Source organism: Apodemus sylvaticus, chromosome 10 (assembly GCF_947179515.1).
Source record: "Apodemus sylvaticus chromosome 10, mApoSyl1.1, whole genome shotgun sequence".
Lineage (NCBI taxonomy): Eukaryota > Metazoa > Chordata > Mammalia > Rodentia > Muridae > Apodemus > Apodemus sylvaticus.
Window position 1 is genome coordinate 32,698,514 of NC_067481.1, and position 18,907 is coordinate 32,717,420.

Consider the following 18,907-nt stretch of genomic DNA (forward strand, 5'->3'; position numbering starts at 1 on the left):
ATATAGAGAGCTTTGCTGGGGTGCCATGCCACTTGGCAGGAACTTACCATTGACCAAGCTGAAGTTCCTCTCCCAGCCTTTGAGCAGGAACTTCTATGTTAGCCATAATCCCCTCCACATAGGGTGGAGTGCTCAGACCAAGGTGAAACCCATTGTTCTTCAAAGATCTGCAGATTCCAAAGTGATACTCGCCACCTGCTAAGCAACTGAACTGGTTCTGGGGAGAGTTTCCAGCCTTTGGGAGACAGGTTTTCCTCCACCTATATATTTGGAGTTCTCCACTAAACCTTGGGGCCTTGATCAGCAACTGTTGTCTTGGTCTCGTTCTCTTTTTGCCACCTTCCAATACATTCCCAGTTTCCCTTCCTGGTAACCCATTCAATGTAACTGTGGGCAGTTAAAACCAAACAGTTGACCAAAGGCCAATTAAGGAAAAAAGGGTTTACTTTGTTTCCCCACAGCTCAGAATACAGTCTCCCGTAGATGGGAAGAAACAGAAGAAAGAATGGCTTGATCTATGGTACTAACTATGAGGTAGAGATGGGAGATTGCCAGTACTGTCAACTTTTTCTTTTTTCCTTCTTTTTCTAAGCAATGCACATTGTCTATAGATGGTGCCACCATATCCAGGGTCAGTCTTTTATCCTTGGTTAAACATTTCTGAAAATTCCATTAGAGATACATTTTAAAATGCTTTATTAGTACCCTAAGACTAGGTATTTATTGATATAATCAACCTGATGATATAAATTAGTGATTGCAAGAAGCCTGCCATACAATACAATCAGAGTTATAAATAAGATACATTCTTCATAGGAGCACTATGGATAATTTGTTGACACCTCCCAAAAGAATGCCAGCATCTTATGCTTGGCATAAGACAACATGTATGAAGATTTGAAACAAAATACAATCAACAAAATAATAAGAAAAAACACCCCTACCATCTGGAGCTTTCCTTTTGTCTTAACCTTGAAAGAAAGAGGAGGCAGAGATATGAAATTTCCAGGGGAGATACCAAATTAACAGCATGGCCAGGGCTACTCTTCCTCTACAAACCTGCCTCCCATCTAAAAGAAAATGCATTGCCTTCATATGAAGTTCAGAGTCAAGTCTCTGAGCACTCAGGTGATGAATCACAAGTCCTGTCACCTTGTGCAGCAGCCATATCATGTTCTGTGACTTGATAGAAATCCTGAAAAACAAATAGTGCAGGAACACAACTCTACATTCAACAGCCAGTGTCCATCAGATTGAACACAATCTAATTAGGAACGCAGGCATTAATACTACAGCGGCAGAGTACTCAGGCACTCTAAGCCAATTCTGAGAACTCCAGATATTGATTTTAAATTACAAAATCATTAATAAATAGTACCACTATCTCACTTCATTGAGCATCTCCTAAAGAGTCCAAAGAAATAGGAAGTCAGTGACAACCTTTACACAATATTTTGATGGGGTAACTACACTGTCACTAACTTGCATGGCAGAATCAACTACACTACAATCCATCCATACCCAGTGCCTTATTTTGTTTCATAGGGTTGATACCTTCTGTTCAAACAAGGGATTAGTTCAGGTTTCTGAAACTCTTAACTTCTAGCAATGAAAAGACATATTTGTAATTGTCATTTAATTTTTACGGTAATTATGATTGCCTATCCATTATTGGATTAGACATTCATTTATCTTTAGACTTTTGGCATCCACAGGTATCTAGTCGCCAAACTTTTTTTGTTTTTTTGTTTTTTTGTTTTTCATAGCAAACACTGATCTGGAATTCTGTCACTGATTAAGGGACCCATGCTGGAGAACATCATACTAAGTGAGGTAACCCAGTCTCAAAAGATGAATCATGGTATGCACTCACTAATAAGTGGATATTAACCTAGAAAACTGGAATACCCAAAACATAATCCACACATCAAATGAGGTACAAGAAGAACGGAGGAGTGGCCCCTTCTGGAAAGACTCAGTGAAGCAGTATAGAACAAAATCAGAACAGGGAAGTGGCAAGGGTTGGGTGGGAAAACAGGGGGAGGGAAGAGAACTGATGGGACTTTCGGGGAGTGGGGGTCCAGAAAAGGGGAAATCATTTGAAATGTAAATAAATATATCAATAAAAAAATAATTCACTCAAAAAAAGGGGGGACCCATGAATGGCACAGTCCTTGTGTGATGTAATGGGATTCTTAGCCTAATTACAAGGTGAAATAAGTGCATCTAAAGCATCATACATTGTGTTTTGTAGTATACTAAAATATATGAATAGCACCCAGGATTTATTAACCATTCCTATGTGTCACTAATATGGAGATGTCCACAAAAAAATCCATGCTCCCTTTTAAGAAGTATTAGTTACTGCTAGACAGTAGCCGCCCATTGAGATGATGTTCTTCCCAGTTACACCTGTTATCAGAGAGACAGTGTGATCTGGCCAATAAAATGTAGACAGAATGATCTATGGTGCATTTTATGCCTAAATATCAAAACCTGGTATAGTATTCTTAATTGTCTCACACATGCCAACATGATCACATGAGTGGATGCTTAGAGTCTACCCGTGCATATCATTGATAATTTTATGAAGTAAGAACATCTAAAATTAGAAAGCTAATGTGATCAGAGGGCTTATCTTTCAAAGCAAGCACTGTTATCTTTACTAATACACTCAAATATGTAATTCTAACATTTGCTGCAATTAACCTTTGAAATTAACCACAACAACTCTATGAAGTAGGTAATGTATTTATACTTGTGCTCAACCTGAGAACTGTTTTCTTCCATGTGCATATATTGCTCAAGCACTAGTCAGAGAGCACCAAACAAAGTCACCTTGGACAGATTTTGAATACTGATTCTGCCAAGCATTGTCCTTGGGGCTTAAGTTATATAACAACAAATAAGCACACTTGCTGCTTAACTGTGTGAAGTTTCTGAAGCACTGGTTCTCACCTTTCCTAATGCTGCAATCTTCATGTTGTGCTGATTCCCAACCATAAAATTATTTCATTACTACTTCATAACTGTAATTGTTGAATCATACTGTAATATGACTGATGAATCTTATAATTATCTGATGTGCCGAATCTGTATCATGACTCCCAAACAAGTTGAGACCATTCAAAAGGAGTTGAGACTTGCAAAAAGCTGAGAAACACTGTTCTACAGGTTGTTTTGTTTTAATGGCTTAAAAAAAAAACTTTTGTGTTTCCTACAGTTTAAGGTGTGCCTCCAAAATTCGTAGGGTGTTAATGTAAAAGTAGTAAAATATGGGGCCTTAGTGTCAGGTGCAGGATACCTGCCTTTGGATTGTTTGTCAAATAAATCCTAGAGATGCCCCCAAAACAGCACAGACCATTGCTCTTGGCTGGCCAACAGAGCTTGAGAGTAAGATCCTATTGCTGAAGACACAACTTTGGTCTTAGGACATGGGGAAATAAGGTGGTATTCACTTGCTAGCCTCCCCCTGGCTAGATGTCATGGTGCTAGAAGATGGTATGCAGCTTGCTGGGTGAGAGAGTATTCCTCAACTGTGTTGGCTAAATGTCAGAAAGATAACCTCAGAGGAACAAATGCATTGGTGTCACATTAAGGAACTAAAACCTCAGAATTTCCTGTTGGACTAGTATAAGCAAGAGTGAGCTCAAGTTTGAATTTTCCACTTTGCTCTCTGTGTCTTATGTCTATAGTATATGGTGGTTAGTCTATCTATTATCTTCCTGTTGTATGCTTAATCTAACAGTGTCCTTACTACTGACTGTGTATAAATGCCGTTATGATGTCTGACTATCCCTAACAAAAGACCTTGCTCTGTATTTATTGAATCGCCCAGAAAATGTTCTTTACAAAGATCTTTAGCAACGTTTTGCAGGATTAAGTTACTTTCCTGTCCCCAAGTGACTCAGAATAGTAAGTAAATAGTACTGCAAACATGCTATCAAACTATATCTATATATTCTCACATTTATAGTAGATATAGATCATATATGCCTCTTTCAACCTGTTGGCTGCTTCCATCAATGGTTACCATGACAGGAATTTACACACATGCATTACTCAGAGTCAGGGTATGTTAAGGGCAATCATTTAAGATTAAAGCTGTGCACTAGCTTATGTTGTAAAAGCTGATTATATGGGCAAGCTAAGGCAAATAAAATCAGGTTTTAAAGGCAGATTAAATAAGCAGGCTGAATACACAGTAGGGTGTCAGTCTAAGTCTTAAGAAATCTCAGTATGCACTATTAACTTGGTTGTGAGGGCTAGCAAAATCTCTAATCTCTTTGCATATAAGACATATTTTTTGTAACTTTATACCAAGACAATCAACAGTCTTACTCATCTGTTAACCCTAAAATAACTACCAACCTGGCAATATAAGCTCACTAGGACAATAGTGGCACAAATTTTATATGAATAACTGACCACATTCTGATTGGACCTAAGACCACTCCAGGAGATGAAATCCATACATAACCAGCATCATTTAAGGGCTAAGAATCTGTATTCAGACAAGTCATAACCTCTAGAGGAGAACCTACTATTATTATATTTCTAAATGGACTTAGCATCAAATTATTCTCTAAATATTTATCTTCATACCCACAGATTAGAACAACTTTGAACATTCATAAGTTAACTCTAGACAACAAAGCCACAGAGAAACATTTTGCAATAAGTAGTATTTAATATAGATCCAATAAGTGATCAAACTTGTACTGGCTAGTTTTTACATTACCTTTATATAAGCTAGGATCATCTGGGATAAGGAATCTTAATTGAGAAAATATTTCTATAAGATTGGCCTTTGGACAAGTGTTTGATGCATTTTCTTGATTGATAAATGATGGGTGAGGGTCCTATTCATTATTGGCTCTGCCACCAAAATGCTTGTAGTCCTAGGAGCTTTTACAAGACAGGCTGAGAAATCCATGAAGAGCAAGCCAGTAAGAAGCACTACTTCATGGATTCTGCATCAGTTTCTGGTTCTAGGTTCCTGCCTTGAATTCCTGTCTTGACTTCCCTGGATGATGGACTTGGAAGCTGATAGGTGAAATAAATCCTTTCCTCCCAAATTGCTTGGGTCATGGAGTTCTATCACAACAATAAAAACTCTAAGACAAAACAATTAAGAATAAGAGACTCTAAGATGTTCAGTCTTAAATGAGACATCTATAACCCCAAATGGAAAGCTCGGGGATCATCTCCAAAAAGGGATGCAAAGATTTGAAGAGCCAGAGATTACAAAGGATTAGTGTAAAAACTTTTTTCAATATATGACACCTAAAATAACAGGGACTTATAGATGCATACATAAAATCAAGCCAGCCATAATCCAACATAGATAGGAGAGTGACTTATGAAACCCCATTCCCTATTCAAGGAGCTACTGGCAGCTGATGACTTCTTAGGATGAATCATCATTTTTCTTCAGGGATACAGCCTCAGGTAAGCTGCCAGTGCATTATGGGTGTTCTTATACCTATGCACATACCACCAGTACCAACTAGACTTTGTGGTATAAAGAAAGAGAGAAAATAAAGGAAGTTGGGAAGGAGATGTGGTAATATAGTGGCAAAGATCTGGGAGAAGCTAGATGGGAGGAACTGGAGGGTAGATTTGATCAAAATGTGTTATATACATATGTGAAATTCTAAAGGGATAAATTAAAAACTACATTTAAAAATGTAGGCCCTTCAAGAAATGTTCTGGTATTTGTTGTATGTCCATGTCCTCTGGGTCAGACAGTGCTGTTGACATCTTGAGTCAAGAGACTCTTGTGATTTCATCTATTATCCCCTCCTGGAGGGAGTGGGGGGTTTAGGGACTCACAGAGCTCACTCACCTTCATGAGATTGCCATCAGACCCCTTCCTCAAAGAGACACATGAGGTAAACAAATAGACTAGTTTGGAATCTTTGATACTGCAGCAGTCTGTCAGTTTATTCTGCGACTCTTCAGAGGTAAAACTGGTCAAAAAAGTACTCAAGGAACTTCCTGGAGTGTAGGTGCCTTTCAGTCACTCATACTCTGATAAACTCTTGCTTTACCAAAATGGACTTAGATGGATTCCTTTGTTAATCTGTTGGCTCTTTCTTCAACTGGAGGGAACAGATGATTCTTTGCTTCTTCCCAGGAAATGTCCCAAGGCAGGAGCAAAGCTGCTTCCTATGAGTGAGGACTAACACCCCAGTAAAAGAGGCTTCAGGCTATATTATTCACATAATCTTCTGCATTCAGTCTTGTAAGAAACCCACACCAGACAACTAAGCCCATTGGCACCTTGATCTTTTACTTACTAGTTTCCAAAAAAAGTAAAAATAAATAAATAATAAATGAATAGATAATTTTTTCTAGTATAAATTTCCAAGTGCCAGTTATTTTTTTGTTATAGCATCAAGACAAACTACAATAATCATTAGGAAAACAGAAATTCTCAAGCTTACAAAAATAGAAGTAAAAATACCTTGTTGTGGTTTGGTGGTTTGAATAGAAATACTCCCCCAAGCTCCACATAGGTGCATACATATGACTGCTTGGTCATCAGGGACTGTCACTTTTTGAGAGGGATTAGGAGGTGTGGCCTTGTTGGAATAGATATGGCCTTGTTGGAGTAGGTATGGCCTTGTTAGAGGAAAGATGTCACTCAGCAAGGCCTTGGGGTTTCAAAAGCTCAGTGTAGGCCCAGTGTCTGTCTCTTTCTGTTGCCTGTGGATCCAGCTGTAGAACTCTCAGTGATATCTCCACCACCATTTCTGTCTGCATGTCATCATCCAATAAAAATGGACTAAACCTCTAAAACTAACCAAGCACCAATTAAATGCTTTCTTTTATAAGAGCTGTCCTTGGTCATAGTTTCATCTAGATCCAAGAACAGAATCAAAGACCTTATCCTAACATAATCTGAGCATTCAGCAAAGACCAGGAGTAAACAATAGAAATTCTCTCTCTCTTTAATACAAAAATGCCAGAAATAAAGTCAGTGGTACAGAGTAAAAAGCATGTTGATAAGAAGTAGACAGAGAAGATCTTTCAAAAAGATTCCCAAAAGGAACCAAGAAAGAGATACCACCCATCTGCACACTATATTGTTACTATTTACCCAACTCTCAGGTTCGAACTAAATGATTCACCCAGAACACAGCTTTATCTTATTTTCATATTGTTTTCTAAATTACTGTATATTAAAATAAAGCTCTCATAACCTGCTTATATATTTTAATCTGTTATCTACATTATCTCAATGTTTAGATAAAATTTTGTTAAAATTTTGTTTAAAGTTTAAAACACCAATCACACTTTTTAAAATTTGAATTATCTTTCTAAAATAAATGGAAACAATGAATGTCAGGTAGACCTTACTAGGAAAGATTCTCCTGATAGAACTGAACAAACCAAATAAACAGTAGGCATTGCAGATGGCCGTGGTTATACCTTTCTGTGCTACAAAAGAAGTTATGCAAAATTAAAAGAGTAGTTCACTAGGAAAGTCTTCCCTGATAAAAACAAAAGGTTAAATCAAAGTCCAACCATTTGTTGAGTCTTGTATTATAGAATCAGGTCTTGGACTTTAAAGTTTTACTGAGAAAAATATGAACTGGGGGTTCAGTGGCTCATTCAAAAGATGGGTGTTGATGGTTAATTGCACACAAAAACTCCTGATTCCTAAGATTTTTATTTCCAACATCTCCTAGGACCACGAGATCGTCAGCCAACCAGACTAAAACCAGCCTCATTTTGAAAAACACTCCTTTGACTTTATCAGACTCAGAGAAACAATTGGGAAGTATAAGGATATTCCCAAGGTTCCCAGTGCATGCATGCATCAATAGGTATGACAGCTTAGCAAATGGAAGGAGTAGGAAGAGAGTGCCTTTCCACTGTCTAACAAGAGCTCAATTTTAATTTGTAGAACATCCTTGGGAATGTAAGACACATAAGTGGGAAAAAAGATGTCACCACATATATAAATAAACAAGAGGAGTTATGACAAAGCAGTCCTACTGCCTCAGCTCAGTGCCAAGTACAGCCAAGTCCCACATCCATTCTGTGAGCTCTCCTTTTCATTCTTCAGTGCAAGTAAGCCTAGCCTGCATGGAAATCAAAGGGAGAACAGATCTATAACGCGAAATGAGGTCATTCTTAATGAGTCCCTTTATTATAACAATGTAAGTAAGAACAGACTTGGCGCTAATAAATAAGGGAAAGACTTTGTCACCTGAAGTAGAGTTTGAAAAAGAAAAAGAGATGTTCTAGGGAGCCCATACTCATATTGATAGCATAGTTCAGTAAATGGAACAAAAGAGTTGAAGCAGTTTTATAAGAAATACTGTATGTTTCATGAATGTTTTACATCCAAAGAAGACTGCTGAAATTTTATTATTGCAAATATATGCAAGATTTCAATCATTACTAGTATTGAGGCCATTACATAGAGTTAAGATGATTCATTATATTTGGATCTGCAGTGCATTTGTAATTATTAATATCCTATATCTAAAGATGATCATATTCTCAAATCTCTTGGGTTTATGAGCATAATTGTCCCTTCTTGCTTACATATATTCTCATATCTGTTCTGCTTACCTTGAAATGTTTTCAAATTTCTATTTTACATAATACTATGTTAGCTTGTAACTCATTTCTTAAATTGACACCACAGAGTGATATCTTTGTTCTTTATATTCTCAAAAGAAAATACCAATCCCTGTTAAGGTTTTGTTGAAATAAATGACTATACTAGTTTGGTGAACTACTTGTAAGAGTCGAATGACTATGGAAGAACTTTCCAACCCTCCAGTAACAAGACAAGGTAATTATACCACATGTGTGGTGTTTCTGTTCTGTGGTGCACTTCTCCTAAAAATAAAAATCTTCCTGCAATGTCAATATTATTAAAGAGTCGAACTTCAGTCTGATTCCAGAATACAAAGGGCAATAATTTCTCTTTGTCTTTCTTAAGACATATACACTACTTAGCTATCCAAGTTAGATCAATAAATAAGCTAATAATATTTGTAATAAGTTAATAGTATAAAATCCAGTGTCACACTAAGACTTAGGGTTATGGAGGACAGGAATGTGACAAGACAGTGTGAGCATCTCTCATCTTATACACAAGAAGAAATTAATTACAATTTTATTTTAATAAGAAAAACGTTCAGTTTTTTTAATCATAGGTAGCCGATAGTAGTATAAGTAAATAAAGGAAATAATTTTGCCATCACCAGATAGAATAGAATAAAATTTTGACCTATAGAAAGAATATATAATATACTATACATCAAAAGATGTGATGATAAAAAGGTCATATGTTAAAAGAACAGTGTTTTCATGGTCACAAAATCCACCTTTTTCACATTTTGTGTTCATTAAACTTCCATTGATATGTGAGTGAATGCAGAGGTGGCTGGTTCTTTCCTTGAGGTGACATCATTAACCCTAATAGTATATCAGACAAAGGGCAAAAACAGAAAATCTGATCATCAGTATCAGTATCTGACCAAGTAGAAGTATACCATAATAAACAACTCAGAAGGATAAGGTGATGTGCCTACTGTGAACGAACAATAGAACTTTAAAGTAAATGAAGCAAAACTTCAAAACAGAAGGAAAGCAAGAGCAAAGAACAGCCCACTTTACTGGATTCCACCAAAGCAATGCTTGTACATGAAGCAAGCCAAAACTATTATTAATGCTTCATCATGATTGGATGTCTTCTGCTTACAGTTACAAAGAGAGAGACAGATGGACAGAATCACAAAAGAGATAGAGACAGACTCAGAGAAGATGAGTAGAGAGAAATAGAATATGACTTGATAAAATCCAGATTAAAGAAGAAACACTACACAATTTCCAGGAAGAAAATGGATTACAGTAGGAAACTCTGAACGGGTGCATGCTGATGTAGTAGATGACTGGTTGGAAGGACAGACTTCCAGAAAACGTCCTTATGAGGTAAAACAAAATCTGAGTATGACTGATAAATGATATGGAATCAGTTTATTTAAAATTCCCACAAGAAAATTTAAACCAAGCATTAAGAAGAACTTAACAATAATAAACAATCTAATTTTTAAAATGCCCAAAGACTTTCTGTAGCTACCTCACCAAAGAGGACATACAGGAAGAAAATAAATATATATTTGATTTTTTCACATCAAGAATACACACACTGAAAAAGCATGAGATAGCACTACACACCTATTAGATTAGCTGGCCCTAAACCCTGCCTTGTACTGCTTAGAAATGGAGTGGATGCTGGGAAGTCAGCTTGGTTGTGAATACTTTGGAAGAATTAGCCAGGTCCTTACAAAACAAAGAACTCTTCCCACATGCTCCAGTAATCATCCCACTTGCTATTTACAAAATTACTTTGAAAACTCATGTCTGCGTAAGAACCTGCGCATGCACTTATATTTATAGCAACTTTATTCATGGTTATTAAAATTTGGAAATACTGAAAACAGTCAGTGGTTCTCAGCCTGTTCTGACCCTTTGGCAAACCTGTCTCCAAAAGTACTTACATTATGGTTCATAACAATAGCAAAATTAAAGTTAATGAAGTAGCAATGAAAATAATTTTATTGTTTGGGGTCATCACAACATAAGGAACTGTATTAAAGGGTCTCAGCGTTAAGAAGGTTGAGGCCCCTTGAGGTAGGCCATCCAGGCAACTGGATATTACAAGGAAAAGAGATAGCATGAGAAGAAAGACATGGAGAAAACAGAGCATTGCCTAGAGCACATGAGCATGGAATCATATACTACACGGAGCTGTGAAGACACAACTAGGAAGTGTTTGCAAGTTCAACTGTATATTCCTTTCAGTTTTAGGAAGAAATGAGGCTATGTTGTGTGGTACATTTTGATTTACTTCCATCTACATCTACTTGAAATTTTATTGTTTGGGTTTTTTCTTTTGAAACAGGTCTCATCATATAACCCCAACCAGTCTTGAACATGTATGTAATCTTCCTGCATAGGCCATCAAAGTGCTAATATTATATAGATATATGTATCATTTGTATAATACTTGTCATATTTCTATTATATGTCTTAGGGTTAACAGACACCATGACCAAGGCAACTCTTATAAGGATAATGTTTAATTGGGGCTGGCTTACAGGTTCAGAGGTTCAGTACACTCTCATCAAGGTGAGACCTTGGCAGCATCCAGGCACACATGGTTCAGGAGCAGCTGAGAATTCTTCACCTTGATCTGAAGGCCACTAGGAAAAAACTGGCTTACTGGCTTTCTCAGGAAGCTAGGAGGAAGCTCTTAAAGCCCACCCTGACAATGACATACTTCCTCCAACAAGGCCACATATCTGAATAATACAACTTCCTGGGCTAAGTATATTAAAAAGCCATGATAGACAGACAGACAGACAGACAGACAGATAGATAGATAGATAGACAGATAGATATAGATGTATAGACAGATTATATATAGATTAGATACAGATATAGATATAGATGTAGATGTAGATATAGATGATACAGATGATATAGATGATATAGATGATATAAATATATAGTTGATATAGATTATATAGATAATATAGATATAGATGTAGATATATAGAAATATGTGTGTATGTAGTATGTATACATATATATGTATGTTTGTTTGTATATATGTATGTATGTTTAAAGAGCAGAAAACCTCACCAGTCTGTGTTTCAAATCAGAAAAGCAAAGATACAGGTTTTATGAGTGTGTGTGTGTGTGTGTGTGTGTGTGTGTGTGTGTGTGCATCTACATTTATGCATGTACTGTTATTATAGATTGTTTAATTTAAAAGGAGTTGTAGTATAGTCACAAAGTTTGATCCTAGGCAACCCTCTTTTTTGTTGTTGTTTGGTGTCTAACCTGAATGATACTTGAGCTCCTGGGACTATCTGACATAATGAATTCTATCCCAACAAAGCACCTGGAAACTGAGACATCTTCAACTACTTAGCATCCTATTAGAAAAAGAAAGTTTTTTTAAACTCTTGTCTGTCTCAGTGATCTGCATCTATACAACTGTCCCTTACACAATCCTCCTGAACAACAGATGTCCTGAAACACAGCTATGGTTTTGTTTTATGGCTTGACATGGACTTTATTGGTTTTAGTAAGAATTTCAACCTACAGTCTGAGTAAAATGCCCTGAATTCTGCAAGGATATGAATGCATACATGAAATCTAAATAGCTCAGGATCTCTCACCACTACCTTTTTTAATGTGCGAAAAGAAGGTGTGGCATGTTCTTGATGGGTTTGGCACTAATAATAGTTTTATGGATATGACACTACATGACTTTTACTTTGTTAAGTCACTTTATATAAAATACTGGTAGAACTTTTGATTTCTTCGCACATGAACTTGATGTTAAGGACTATGTTTAATTTTGAGGACATAAATTTATATCCAAGAGCTGCCAACAAAAAGCAGCACAGGCAATAGAATAAAATGTACACAATCTATACATTATGGACTATTAGACCCATCTTTTAGGTTTCAAATGAGACATTACTAACTCCAGGCACCCTTGTCTAATCTTCCAATGGAGTCCTACAATTAGCTTACAAAAAATAATAGTGTAGATTGTGATTTCTGTTTTTATAATTATATTTGTACTTATACTTAATATTTTATTTTCAGAGACCACATTAATTAAACAATGTAGCAGGATTGCCAATACAGATGAGGTAGTAAAAAAAATTAAAATAGGTTTGAAATACTAAAACAGGGAAAGAAAATCTATATACAACTACAGATTCCATTCTCTCAAGCACTGTCTCTCATTCTCTCTCTTCTCTCTGTATGTACAAATGCATGAACACACATCAATTTGTACATACGCAAAATAATAACCCATTTTCCTGTTATTAAAGACAAAGGCATAAACTAGAACAGATGGATCTGTTGCTAGGGCAACAACAATCCCATATGCTTTGATAGAACTCAACATACAATAGAAAGATCCTTGGAATTTCTTCTTCATCTTCTTCATTGAAATCATTTCCTGAGTTATGATGAATCAGAAAATGAACCATTTGGTTGCTATCTATAGAGTGTGGAGAATGCTATTTGGTTTTATTTTGCCCTTCAAAGAGATGATTTAAGTAGGAACCAGCAAAGGGAGAGTAATGCGCCAATGCGTAAAATGAAGAACAGGTTTTTCAAAAGGAAGAAACAAATAATGGCACCTGGTTTAAAACACTCATATCAATGATAAATTTAGAAAGATCCATATATAGTCACACAAATGCAACTATAAAATAATAGATATATATTCTTCAATTGATTTATCAAAATATCATTTGGAGATTGGTTGTGAAAAGCTTACCTAGCATGTGACTTTCATACCCAGCATTTTAAAATAGTATTTAGATAAGGTATCTTAATATTCCTTCAAATAAAAACATATAAACAATCCATATAGGTCTATAATCCAGAATTTTGGAGCTGAAAGAGCTGAGCCTCAAAGTATTCTGGTCTGTTTTTTTTTTCTTCAAAGTTTATCAGATGCAGTGTTATAGAACAGGGTGTTAGTTCATATATAAACACCTTATATCAATAAATAAATGTTTGTTCTACTTAATACAATCCATATACTGGAAATTTGCATCACTAATACCTATCACTACCTAAAGCTTGCACTGTGCTTTATTGATTTTTTAAATTTATTTTAAGTTAACATACAAAGCATTGAATTCCTTCACTACATGCTCACCTGTTATCATTCTTAGTTATAAAGCTTACTTTTTTTTTTTTATCAAAGGAGTTTTTAATCATATTATCTGTACTTATTCTTTTTTTGGGACATTTTTTTATTATTATTATTTATTTACATTTCAAATGATTTCCCCTTTTCTAGCCCCCCCCCACTCCCCGAAAGTCCCGTAAGCCCCCTTCTCTTCCCCTGTCCTCCCTCCCACCCCTTCCCAGTTCCCCGTTCTGGTTTTGCCAAATACTGTTTCACTGAGTCTTTCCAGAACCAGGGACCACTCCTGCTTTCTTCTTGTATCTCATTTGATGTGTGGATTATGTTTTGGGTATTCCAGTTTTCTAGGTTAATAACCACTTATTAGTGAGTGCATACCATGATTCACCTTTTGAGTCTGGGTTACCTCACTTAGTATGATGTTCTCTAGCTCCACCCATTTGCCTAAGAATTTCATGAATTCATTGTTTCTAATGGCTGAATAGTACTCCATTGTGTAGATATACCACATTTTTTGCATCCACTCTTCTGTTGAGGGATACCTGGGTTCTTTCCAGCATCTGGCAATTATAAATAGGGCTGCTATGAACATAGTAGAGCATGTATCCTTATTACATGGTGGGGAATCCTCTGGGTATATGCCCAGGAGTGGTATAGCAGGATCTTCTGGAAGTGAGGTGCCCAGTTTTCGGAGGAACCGCCAGACTGCTTTCCAGAGTGGTTGTACCAATTTGCAACCCCACCAGCAGTGGAGCAGTGTTCCTCTTTCTCCACACCCTCTCCAACACCTGCTGTCTCCTGAATTTTTAATCTTAGCCATTCTGACTGGTGTAAGATGAAATCTTAGAGTTGTTTTGATTTGCATTTCCCTAATGACTAATGAAGTTGAGCATTTTTTAAGATGCTTCTCCGCCATCCGAAGTTCTTCAGGTGAGAATTCTTTGTTTAACTCTGTACCCCATTTTTTAATAGGGTTGTTTGGTTTTCTGGAGTCTAACTTCTTGAGTTCTTTATATATATTGGATATTAGCCCTCTATCTGATGTAGGATTGGTGAAGATCTTTTCCCAATTTGTTGGTTGCCGATTTGTCCTCTTGATGGTGTCCTTTGCCTTACAGAAACTCTGTAACCTTATGAGGTCCCATTTGTCAATTCTTGCTCTTAGAGCATACGCTATTGGTGTTCTGTTCAGAAACTTTCTCCCTGTACCGATGTCCTCAAGGGTCTTCCCCAGTTTCTTTTCTATTAGCTTCAGAGTGTCTGGCTTTATGTGGAGGTCCTTGATCCATTTGGATTTGAGCTTAGTACAAGGAGACAAGGATGGATCAATTCGCATTCTTCTGCATGCTGACCTCCAGTTGAACCAGCACCATTTGTTGAAAATGCTATCTTTTTCCCATTGGATGTTTTCAGCCTCTTTGTCAAGGATCAAGTAGCCATAGGTTTGTGGGTTCATTTCTGGATCTTCAATCCTGTTCCATTGATCCTCCTGCCTGTCACTGTACCAATACCATGCAGTTTTTAACACTATTGCTCTGTAGTATTGCTTGAGGTCAGGGATACTGATTCCCCCAGATTTTCTTTTGTTGCTGAGAATAGTTTTAGCTATCCTGGGTTTTTTGTTGTTCCAGATGAATTTGATAATTGCTCTTTCTAACTCTGTGAAGAATTGAGTTGGGATTTTGATGGGTATTGCATTGAATCTGTATAGTGCTTTAGGCAAAATGGCCATTTTAACTATATTGATTCTACCGATCCATGAGCATGGGAGGTTTTCCCATTTTTTGACGTCTTCTTCCATTTCCTTCTTCAGAGTCTTGAAGTTCTTGTCATACAGATCTTTCACATGTTTGGTAAGAGTCACCCCAAGATACTTTATACTGTTTGTGGCTATTGTGAAGGGGGTCATTTCCCTAATTTCTTTCTCAGCCTGCTTATCCTTTGAGTATAGGAAGGCCACTGATTTGCTTGAGTTGATTTTATAACCTGCCACTTTGCTGAAGTTGTTTATCAGCTGTAGGAGCTCTCTAGTGGAGTTTTTTGGGTCACTTAGGTAGACTATCATGTCGTCGGCAAATAATGATAGTTTGACTTCCTCCTTTCCAATTTGTATCCCTTTGACCTCCTTATGTTGTCGAATTGCCCGAGCTAGTACCTCAAGTACAATATTGAAAAGATAAGGAGAAAGGGGGCAGCCTTGTCTGGTCCCTGATTTCAGTGGGATTGCTTCAAGTTTCTCTCCATTTAGTTTGATGCTGGCTACCGGTTTGCTGTATATTGCTTTTACTATGTTTAGGTATGGGCCTTGAATTCCTGTTCTCTCCAAGACTTTAAGCATGAAAGGATGCTGAATTTTGTCAAATGCTTTTTCAGCATCCAATGAAATGACCATGTGGTTTTGTTCTTTGAGTTTGTTTATATAGTGGATTGTATTGATGGATTTCCGTATATTGAACCAACCCTGCATTCCCGGGATAAAGCCTACTTGATCATGGTGGATGATCGTTTTGATGTGTTCTTGGATTCGGTTGGCAAGAATTTTATTGAGTATTTTTGCATCGATGTTCATAAGGGAAATTGGTCTGAAGTTCTCTTTCTTTGTTGGATCTTTGTGTGGCTTTGGTATCAGCATAATTGTGGCTTCGTAGAAGGAATTGGGTAGTGTTCCTTCTGTTTCTATTTTGTGGAATAGTTTGAAGAGTATTGGTGTTAACTCTTCTTTGAAGGTCTGGTAGAATTCTGCACTGAAACCATCTGGTCCTGTGCTTTTTTTGGTTGGAAGACTTTCTATGACTCCTTCTATTTCTTTAGGCTTTATGGGACTGTTCAGATGGTCCAGTTGGTCCTGATTTAATTTTGGTATTTGGTATCTGTCAAGGAAATTGTCCATTTCCTCCAGATTCTCCAGTTGTGTTGAGTACAGGCTCTTGTAGTAGGATCTGATGATTTTTTGGATTTCCTCAGTTTCCGTTGTTATGTCTCCCTTTTCATTTCTAAGTTTGTTAATTTGGATACTTTCTCTGTGCCCTTTGGTCAGTCTGGCTAAGGGTTTATCTATCTTGTTGATTTTCTCAAAGAACCAGCTCCTGGTTTTGTTGATTTTTTGTATGGTTCTCTTTGTTTCTACTTGATTGATTTCGGCCCTGAGTTTGATGATTTCCTGCCTTCTACTCCTCCTGGGTGAAATAGCTTCTTTTTGTTCTAGGGCTTTCAGGTGTGTCATTAAGTTGGTAATGTATGCTCTCTCCATTTTCTTTTTGGAGGCACTCAGGGCTATGAGTTTTCCTCTTAGCACTGCTTTCATTGTGTCCCATAGATTTGGGTATGTTGTGTTTTCATTTTCATTGTGTTCTAAAAAGTCTTTAATTTCTTTCTTTATTTCTTCCTTGACCAAGGTATCATTGAGTAGAGTATTGTTCAATTTCCACGTGTATGTGGGTTTTCTATTGTTTCTGTTGCTATTGAAGACCACTTTTATTCCATAGTGATCAGATAGGAGGCATGGGATTAGTTCTATCTTAAACAGGACCCTACATTTTGCTGCTTACAGGAAACACACCTCAGGGTCAAAGACATACACTACCTTAGAGTAAAAGGCTGGAAGACAATTTTACAAGCAAATGGTCTCAGGAAACAAGCTGGAGTAGCCATTTTAATATCAGATAAAATTGACTTTCAACCCAAAGTCATCAAAAGAGACTCTGAGGGACACTTCTTGCTGGTCAAAGGAAAAATACAACAAGAAGAACTCTCAATCCTGAACATCTATGCTCCAAATGCAAGGGCACCCTCTTTCATAAAAGAAACTTTATTAAAACTCAAAGCACACATTGCACCTAACACAATAATTGTGGGTGACTTCAACACTGCACTTTCCTCAATGGACCGATCAGGAAAACAGAAACTAAACAAGGACACAATGAAACTAATTGAAGCTTTGGACCAATTAGATTTAACTGATATATATAGAACATTCTATCCTAAAGCTTACTTTTTATGTTTGGGTTTTTAAAGATTTATTTATTTTATGTATGCGAGTACACTGTAACTGTCTTCAGTCATACCTGAAGAGGGCATCAGATCCCATTACAGATGGTTATGAGCCACCATGTGTTTGCTGGGACTTGAACTCGGGACCTCAGGAAGAGCAGTCTGTGCTCTTAACCTCTGAGCCATCTCTCCAGTCCTGTCTGGGTTTTTTTTTTTAATGTCTCAATCTATATTATTTGCTCATTTTGTATTTTAGTTCCATACTAAAAGTCAATACTACCAATTAAGATGGTTTGGTTGAAAATACTAGTTACATAAAAGTATAACTGATGCACAGTTGGAGCAAGCATGAGCCAAAATGTAAATGAACACAGAGTAGGAAACATTGGTCTTGTCCAAAGTAGTCTACACATACATGGATCATGGTTAGGAGAGTCACGTGATGCTAGAGCCCAGAGTAACCTCAAACACTTTCATTAGGGCACAGGTCAAAAACAAATAAAAAATTATATTATTTCTATAAGAAAGGATTACTAGGAAATAAAAGTATAATTTAGGACTTTTGAGTCTGAATAGGAAAATACAGATTCTTCAAAATGAGGGGGAAATGAAAATATATATACATATATGCCTATTAAATATGTTAAATATAAAATTAAACAATATGATTAACAAGAATATATTATATCATCTTAATAACATGTTATTTGCCTTAGGGTTTCTATTCCTGCACAAATGTCATGACAAAGAAGCAAGCTGGGGAGGAAAGGGTTTATTCAGTGTACATATCCACATTGCTGCTCATCACTAAAGAAGGTCAGGACTGGAACTCAAGCAGGTTAGGAAGCAGGAGCTGATGGAGAGGCCATGAAGGAATGTCTCTTACTGGCTTGCTTCCCCTGGCTTGCTCAGCTTGCTTTCTTCTTCTTTTTTTATTTTTTATTTTTTGCTTTCTATATTCTTTGTTTACATTCCAAATGATTTCCCCTTTCCCAGTTCCTCCCTCCCCATAAGTCCCATAAGCCCTCTTCCCTTTGCCCATTCCCCGATCAACCCCCTCCCACTTCTCTGTCCTGGCAATCCCCTGCATTGCTGCATCAAGCCTTTCCAGGACCAGGGCCCTCGCCTTTCTTCTTCTTGGGAATCATTTGATATGTGAATTGTGTCTTGCGTATTCAGAGCTTCTGGGCTAATATC